This window comes from Jaculus jaculus, chromosome 1 (assembly GCF_020740685.1).
Source record: "Jaculus jaculus isolate mJacJac1 chromosome 1, mJacJac1.mat.Y.cur, whole genome shotgun sequence".
Lineage (NCBI taxonomy): Eukaryota > Metazoa > Chordata > Mammalia > Rodentia > Dipodidae > Jaculus > Jaculus jaculus.
The window spans coordinates 311,867,098-311,876,355 of NC_059102.1; the positions used below are offsets into that span (position 1 = coordinate 311,867,098).

General features: G+C 43.4%; 1 pseudogene; it reads right to left on the reverse strand.

Moving 5' to 3' along the window:
- Positions 1–869: 869 nt before the first annotated feature.
- On the reverse strand, positions 870–6,236 carry LOC101602858 (annotated as a pseudogene).
- Between the last annotated feature and the right edge of the window lie 3,022 nt (positions 6,237–9,258).

Here is a 9,258-nt window from a genome sequence, read left to right on the forward strand (position 1 = left end):
AAATGTCAGTGAGAAAGGTAACATTGACCTGTGTTTGTATTAGGTGATAAGATAGCTATCAGATCTTTCCATAAAAGCAGGCTTTGAGAGGAGGATAGGAGAGAAACTGCATAACAGTAACACACTGTTAGGTAACATACATGGAAATAATATAAACGCCAGAGAGAAGGAAGAACAATATATATCAACGCATTTATTTCATTGCTATTGTTGCATCAAAGTTACCACAATCCTGGTGGCTTAAAAGAAACACAAATTTATTATTTAAGAGGTCTATAGGTCAAGGGCTGGAGAGATGGCTTAGCGGTTAAGCGCTTGCCTGTGAAGCCTAAGGACCCCGGTTCGAGGCTCGGTTCCCCAGGTCCCACGTTAGCCAGATGTACAAGGGGGCGCACGCGTCTGGAGTTCGTTTGCAGAGGCTGGAAGCCCTGGCGCGCCCATTCTCTCTCTCTCCCTCTATCTGTCTTTCTCCCTGTGTCTGTCGCTCTCAAATAAATAAATAAAAAATGAACAAAAAAAAAATATAAAAAAAAAAAAGGTCTATAGGTCAGAAGCCTTACACAGGGTTCTATCAGACCAACTAAAGGCAGGGCTTTGTTCTTTTCAGAAGGCTGACTCCATTTTCTTTTTATTTATTTATTTATTTGAGAGTGACAGACACAGAGAGAAAGACAGATAGAGGGAGAGAGAGAGAATGGGCGCGCCAGGGCTTCCAGCCTCTGCAAACGAACTCCAGATGCGTGCGCCCCCTTGTGCATCTGGCTAACGTGGGACCTGGGGAACCGAGCCTCGAACCGGGGTCCTTAGGCTTCACAGGCAAGCGCTTAACCGCTAAGCCATCTCTCCAGCCCCTGACTCCATTTTCTTACTCAGGTGGCAGAATTGAGCTCCATAGGATTGTAGGACATAGTTTTCTTATTGGCTATCAGCTGGGGAGGGCTTGGCTTCCAGAGGCCCCTCCCTCGTCTCTTCTCATGACACCTACATTTCAGACCCAGGAGCTGGCTGCTGTGCTCTCCTCCTGCTACACTTTCTGGTTTATTCTTGGCCCTGGGTTGTCCCATCTCTCTTACCCAGCCTATAAGGGTATCCATTTTTAAAAGCTTATGTGATCGGATTGAAATTTTTCAGGTAATCCAAGATAATCTTCCCATCTCAAGGTTCTTACCTTTAATCGTATCTGTAAAATCTTTCTTTCAAAATAGCATAATAGGGCTGGAGAGGTTTCTTAGTGGTTAAGATGCTTGATTGTGAAGCTTAAGGACCCATGTTTCACCCACTAGGTCCCAGGTAAGCCAGATGGATGAAGTGACACCAGTGTACAAAGTTGCATATGCACACAAGGTAGCACGGTTGTCTGGAGTTCAGCTGCAGTGGCTGGAGGCCCTGCTGTGCCAATTCCCTCTTTCTCTCTCTCTCATCTGCTTTCAGTCCTTTTCATGAAGAAAAACAACAAAACAAAACAAAAACAACAACAACAACAACAAACAGGCGGAGTCTGTTGGGCTTGCCTCAAAAAAAAAAAAAACAACATATTTCAGGGTCTGTGAGTTGGGCATGGACATCTTTGTGGGTAGGCACTATTCTACATGGCAAAAGTCAGGAGACATATGGTCATCCACAACTGGTTCTCCATACAATGTGTCCTGGTCTTCTGGTCTTGGGTGGTCCAGTTTTGCTGATCCCTCCACATTGCTTTGTTAAGTGGATCTCAAAGTTTAGGATGAGGATGAGGCAGAGGGAACCTCTGAGCTGCTGATAGACAGATCCTGACCTACCTCCAAAGGGTTTCTGGCCTACCAGCCTTCCTGATGTCCCTTTAAAGCAATTTGTAGTCTGTTATCCTGTATCATTAACCTAATTAGTGTAATTGCACCCAATTACGTAATCAGTGTAAATACATGAAGAATCCCATAATTAGACGATGTAATTAGGTAATTAATAGATGACGTGGGAAAAATCCATACAAAACATTCTGAAATGGACATGGTGCCCACACGAAGCAGGCAATTTGCTAACTTCAGCAACTCAGCCAACTCTCTCTGCTCAGGAGGAAAGATTCACAAATTAATTAGAATCCAATCATAAAATTCTTGTTCTAAAGACACCTAGGATCCTGTATTATCCTGTCCCCTCTCAGTTTTATTAATCAATAACCAGGTTCTTTCTCTGTATTGATTCTGGGGAGAAAAACTTCTCTCACAAAACTGAGTAGGAAGGGAAACATACATCTGGTCCAGTGTCAACCAGATCTGACACAGTTTGTGGACAGAATGCGCCTGCCTTGGGTGAGCAAGCTAACCAGACTGCAGCTAAGCTAGGCTGCTTGGTGGGCAGTCTTACTGTCTGGATTTCACTGAGGTAAACTCAGTCTGAGAGACAATGACATATATTCCTTGAGTAAACTCTGGGACTCTTGGAGGCTGAATGGAGATAGTCTATGGCTTTTGTCAATCCAGCCTGTGAGAATTATGTTAATACCAACCTTGTTCAGCTTCTATGGCCAGCTCTGGGTCCAGTTGTGTCAGGTCTCTAACCCCATCTACCCTGCATCAACCTGACTGTCTTCCTTGCATCCACCCCAACCTTCTCTGCATCTATTCTCAAGCAGCCAGGGTGCTTGTAAATCACTTTGTCTCTTGCTCAAACTCTTCTTTTTTAAAATTATTTATTTATTTGAGAGTGACAGACACAGAGAGAAAGACAGATAGAGGGAGAGAGAGAGAGAATGGGCGCGCCAGGGCTTCCAGCCTCTGCAAACGAACTCCAGATGCTGCGCCCCCTTGTGCATCTGGCTAACGTGGGACCTGGGGAACCGAGCCTCGAACCAGGGTCCTTAGGCTTCACAGGCAAACGCTTAACTGCTAAGCCATCTCTCCAGCCCTCAAACTTTTTTTAAGGGCGGTGGTGGTGGTGGTAGGGTTCAAGGTAGGGTCTTGCTATAGCCCTGGCTGACCTGGAATTCACTATGTAATCTCAGGTGGTTTTGAACCTCCTACTTCTGTCTCCTAAGTGCTGGCACTTATATCACGAACTCAAAATTAATTGAATAATTTGAATCATTTACTTCATATTCTTCCTAAGCGCTGAGATTAAAGGCATTCACCACCATGCCCGGCCCATGCTCAAGACTTTGGAATGAATAAAACCCTCCATTTTCACACTGCCTGCAGTCTCTATGAGATTAGACTCTGGCCTGCTTCTCAAGCTCTTCTCAGACCCTTCCCCAGACCACTTCTCTGCATATTGGCCTTTCTTCTTGTCTTTGAGTGTCCCCAGCCTTTCCCCGACCTTTTTGCCCTCCCATAGGCTGTTCCTTTAGCTTTGAATGGTGTTTCTGGTCATTTGCTACTCAAATCCATTTATCCCCAAAGGTCCCAAGATCCATAGCATAGTGTTCTTTTATCTCTGAATTTAAAATACTTCCATATTAAAGTATCCTGTATACATTGTCTTTTTGCACCCCACCCTGATCGTTCATCACAGCCTTTAATTCTGAGTGTTACTTTGGGATCTGTGTCATAAACTAAGCTATATGTCTGATGAAGACACCAGCTTTGTTTTTTGTGTTCACCGTTCAATCCTCACTATCCTGCACATAGCAGACTCTCAATGCATACTTGTAGAATGAATGACATGTTGAAGTTGAGAGCTGTGAGAACCAACAAGAAGTTGTGTCATCAGAAGTAGGAGTGAAATTCAGGCCATGGTGGAGATTGGGAATGGGGTTCAGGTTTCATGATCACAACAATTGAATCTGGCCTCCACATGTATGTGCCCATTTAGGCATGTGTACTTACACATACAAGTGAGCCCTTACACATATAAACATGCACACACACACATGTGTTTATAAAATAAGAAGTAGTTCCTTGAGAAATAATTTAGGTCCTCTATTGGCTTCCTAATTTGGAGAGAGCAGGAGACAACATCAGGGCTAAAATTTAAAAATTGGCCATACTGAATGGTTACTGTGGATTAAATTGGTAAATGTGATATATATATATATATATATATATATATATATATATATATATATATATATATGTGTGTGTGTGATCTTTGGAGAAGCCCCTCTACAGGTTAGACAGATGCTGGCTAACTAACAGCTCCGATGTCCGGCCTCTGGAGTTTACAGGGAACCCCATTACTTTCCACATGAGACAGCTAGCATTCTTCTTTTATAATGGTCATCATGCATTCCATTCTCTTTACTATTGGTAACAGCCTTCTAGGGGAGAGAAACATACTTCAGCCTTTGTAGTAGACCCAGTGCAGACGCAGGCTGACAAGGTGTTCACTTGTCTTACAGCTTGGATGTAAAATACACCCTCCCCACCACCACACACAGGCTGATATATTTGAACGCTTGGTTACCAGCTGGTAGTGCTGTTTTGAGAGATTGTGGGCTCTTTAGGAGGTGGGGTTTGGCACCGAGCTTCCTGAGCCATGGAGTTGTGAGCAAGCTGCGGGGTGTCCTGATGCCTTCCTTTCTAGGAAGGACTGTGTCCTCCAGCCACCGCTCTACCTTCCTTCCCGAAGTTGCTGCTGTCAAATACTTTCTGGTTGTAACCAGGAAAGTAGTTAATACAGGTTCCAACCTTGAATTACACACCCTAGAGAAGGCTGTGGGGAGGGAGGGGTTCACATTGCTGGTCCTAGAGACTCAACTCCATTGTGGTAAAAAAAAAAAAAAAAAAAAAAAAAAAAAAAAAAAAAAACCACAAAAACAAAAACAAAACAAGACAAAACAAACAAACAAAAAAACTTCAAGAGATCCCTGTACTTGGGGATTTCTCCTAATTTCTTGTCACTGCTTATTTGGTGAAGCAAATCTGACTGTTCCTTGTCAAAAAGGAGCCAAGGTAACATAGAGAACAATACTTTCAAGACCCTGTTGCCACTTGTCCCTTTCTGCCTGTACAGAGAGACTGTTGCACATTGCTTTGTGGTGCTTACAAATACACTTGATCTTAGCCAAAAGGCTGAGAAGTGATGTGGTGCTTACAAATAGATAGGATTCTTTATACTGATCCAGCTGAATCATGAAGTCATAGTATTTCAGCTTCCTGCAAAATTTTGGCGTTGATCTCGTTGCTCATGATTTGTGTGTGAGTGTAACCCTTCACAGCTAGACAGAGCCTCATCTGCTCCAAAATAAACTCCACTCTTCTTTTTCTCCATTGGCCTGTAGGTTTCCGCCAGTAACTCTTGGCAGGAGGAGGTTGCCGTGTTCATGTCACCATTTTGCTGTTTTGTAATCGATAATGTTTTAGTGGGTTGAGCCCACTCAGCTTCAAAGCAAATCTGTAACAATTCGCGGAGTATCAACTCATGGAAGTTTGACTGGGAGGTCTGTGATCTTATCAACCTAAGTGCAGCACTGCTGAGCCTTTTGTGCAACAGCTTGTTTTATTTGACTCCTCCTTTTTGACAGAACCATAATATTTTCGTTAAGTAAATCCTATTCTTTAAAAAAATTTTTTTTGTTTATTCTTATTTATTTAAAAGCAACACAGAGAGAGAGAGAAATAGAGAGAGAGAGAGAGAATGGGCGCATCAGGGCCTTCGGCCACTGTAAATGGACTCCAGACGCATGCACCCCCTTGTGCATCTGGTGAATGTGTGCCCTGGGGAATCGAGCCTTGAACCGGGGTCCTTAAGCTTCACAGGCAAGAGCTTAACCGCTAAGCCATCTCTCCAGCCCGTAAATCCTATTCTTTACCCTCATAGCACACCTTCAGTACTGCAACCATGATATGGGATGTAGACACTGTATCCAAGGCAGCGAGGATCTGTTTTTCTAAAGACAGAAGAGCTTCCATGACTTTTCTTTTTTCTTCAGTTGAAACGTGGTATGCACACATCATGTGTTGGTGCCACCATTTCCCTCTGCCCTACTTCCATTCCACTGGGGGCCCTCCTTAGTGGGATTGCTGATATTCACCATGGGGTTGTGGGTTATGAGTTGTGAGAGCAGCAATCAGTCATCATGTGGGGCGGGGGGGAGGGATGGCAGTGCCTCTGGATATTCTATACATGCTGTGGGTCTTACAGTCTTTCCTCCCTCTCATTCCCTGAGCCACGGTGGGTATGTTCTAATCAATGTCTTTTTGAAGTCTTCCTTCCTTAGCTAGCTTCTCCCATGCAGGCAGACGATGGTCCACTGGGGTGCTGAAGTCCACCTCCATCTTCATGACGCACCCGTCAGTCCATCCCGAGCCACTGTCCTCCATGGTCCCTGGTTAGTTGTCTATTGATGTACCGTGCTTTGGCCGCCACTAATATTTTTTAAGAAATATTTGTCAACTATTTCCTATTCGCTTGGGGATGGTAGTCACTGGAAATATATAAACCCCTCTTCCTTTAACTTACCTTCTTGTAAGACAGATCTGTGAGTCAGCCTACCAAGAGTGTGAGGGACCCAGCCTATTTTCAGGAAGAAACACAGTTTCATTGGTACCCATGCCAGAAGACAGAGGACACAGAGAGCTAGGCTATATCCTTGGTATGACTAAGACTGTCTGGCTGTCCATGTGATGAGTATTATGCTAGAGGCAGTGCATCGTTCATAATAGCAGATTTTAGGGGAATATAAACTTGTCTAGGGCTTTAGGAAAGTCATCTCAGAAAAAATAATATTTGCAATGAAATTTGAAAATTTGAAAGGGTAGTTGCTTGGTAAAGCAAGGGATTGCCTGGTATAATAGTGATTGCGTGTGTGTGTGATTTTTGAGGAGAAATGTGGACATTGGAAAATACACTTGAAGATGTAACAGTGAGAGAGGGTTTATGGCTTATTTATTGAATGGAATGGAAGAAGAGAAATATGATTCCAATGTAAATATCTGAGCAAAGGACCTCTTTCTCCTGTCCCTGGTTCTCCAAGGACAAGGAAATTCCCATTTTATATTTTGTAAAATAATGTTTTATCTTCTGAACTTCTGTTTTCATATCATTTAGCATCATTTAAGGAAGAAGATGTTAACAGGCTGAAAATCAGTCTAAACTAGGTATTCCATTTGTATCTGCACTGGAATAATACCGATAGAGGAAGTTTTACAGTGACTATATGAATGACCCAAAAAGTGAATTATAGAAGGATGGTGCTGTAGGATATTTCAATAAAGATGACAGAGGCCAGTTGTTACAGTCCATCTTTCCATCTAATGCCTGCCTTGTTCATCTGTCTCCCTGAGTCATCCTCCCCACGGGCTGAGTGACCAGTACCATTTTCAGGCAGAGAGATGTATGTACGTGGCTTTATTGCCTGCACAGACAGAGCACAGAGATTTTGTCTGCCGGGTTGAGTTTATCAACCTCTGCGGTATGAGGCAGCATCAATGACTCCAGTGGGTGCCAGCAGGTAAATATATCAATCACCAATAATGGCTCAATGTTCTATAGTAAGTCATAAGTCAGAGATTTCAAAATGCCTTTCTCTTCTGTTTGCTCCAGTGGGTTGTGTTCCAGCTTCGGACTTTTACTTTTAGGGTCACTGTGTAAGCTGGGTCCTTTTCCCACTGTAGATCAAATCCTTTCCTTAACCTCTGGCTCTGTAGGCTCTGGAGAGCTTACTATAATGACCTCTGTCTGCTACAGCACCGGAATAAACGATAGTGATGCTGCCTCTGTACCTCTATCAGTACTCAGGAAATACTCTAGTGGCTACTTGATGCGTTGTGCTGCTGTTCACAGGTAAGCCATTTTCCTTAGTTACAACATTAAATAATGCATAGGTTTACAGAACCAGAAAGAATCTTGTAATGCACTCCGTTTAACTCTCTGTCCGACCACCTGGCTCAAGAAAGAGAAAACAGTTTGTTTAAGATTGTCCGGGGCTCTGGGAAGGAGTGAGCCACCTCATTAGTCTTGGAGGATGGAACTGGTCCTCCATTGAGTCCCTATCAAGTGCTTGCACTGTGGCTGCTCTCTAATCCCCGAGGGTGTACCTGGCATAAACCTTGTTTCTTCAGGAAGAGAGGAGGGCGTCTGAGGCTGTCCATCCACCTGTGGTTTGATGGGTGAGTTTAATGTTTGGATAAATTATTACACAGCCCAGTGTTTTGTGGACCAGCAAATCCACATTTTGGAATTTAGCTTTTGTGTAAAGTTTTTGCTTCAATCCCTCTCTGCCTAACTCCTCTTTTATTGACTCCAAACTCAGAAGAAGAAAGGGAAGGGCATCATTGATGGCTTTTCTGAAAACTCCCCACAGTGACTCCCTTGATGTGTTAACATATTGATCTCTATCACCTTCCATTGCCCTGCTGCCATGCTACCAGAGAGGGAGATGGCTCCTTTCTGGAGAGAAATATGGATATATATATATATATATATATGGAGAGAGAGAGAGAGAGAGAGAGAGAGAGAGAGAGAGAGAGATTGACATGATGGAATTCTACACAGCAGTAAGGAAAAATGACAAAATGAAATGTGAAGAAAAATAAATGGTCAAACCTGGAACAGATCATTCTCAGTGAACTCACTTAATCTTCTGTTTCACTCTCTCTCTCTCCCCTCTTACCTCTATCTCTTTTATAGTACCTATATTTTTCCTCCTTCTTTTCCTTGGCACTGGCCTGTAACTCCCAGTACCAGCATGTGGTTAACAACCACAATGAGCTGTTGATCAGACAGACCTACAAGGTTTCCCAAAAGAAGGCAGATTTCTATCAGAGTACTTGATAACCCAAGGTTAGTGGTAAGACCCTACTGCCAAACACAACATATCCTGTTTATACAGAACATGGAATGACCTGGCTGGAATCTGGAAGAGAGTCGGTCCTCAGGTACTTAGCTCATCTACTGCCAGAAGGTGCTACATGAGTAAGTGGGGGAAAATGACCAATATCTGTCCAAGCAACTCGTGGTCAAAGCTACTCAGCAGCAAACAACCTGATGTGATGTTCACACAAGTGCAATAGTGGTACGTAGACATGGTGGGTAGCCAATTGCTTTTGATTTGCCTAACTGATCTGCTCAGTGGAACAGAACCCATAGCTGGATCTGGGAAACAAGTCAGAGCCATACCCATAAAGTGAGCCGACTCTCCATTATCAAGCTCCCCCCACTAGTGGGTTACAAGAGGGCCTACACCTATTAGATTCTCTCTAAAATAATAATGATGATGCTATTTATCTTGTGCTGACTTCACTCTCTGTTGGAGAATTTGCTTCTCTTTTTCAGATGGATGCAGAATCTGAGGAGAGAATCAGCCCATCACACCTCACCAGAGCCCCAAGTGAAACCAAAAGT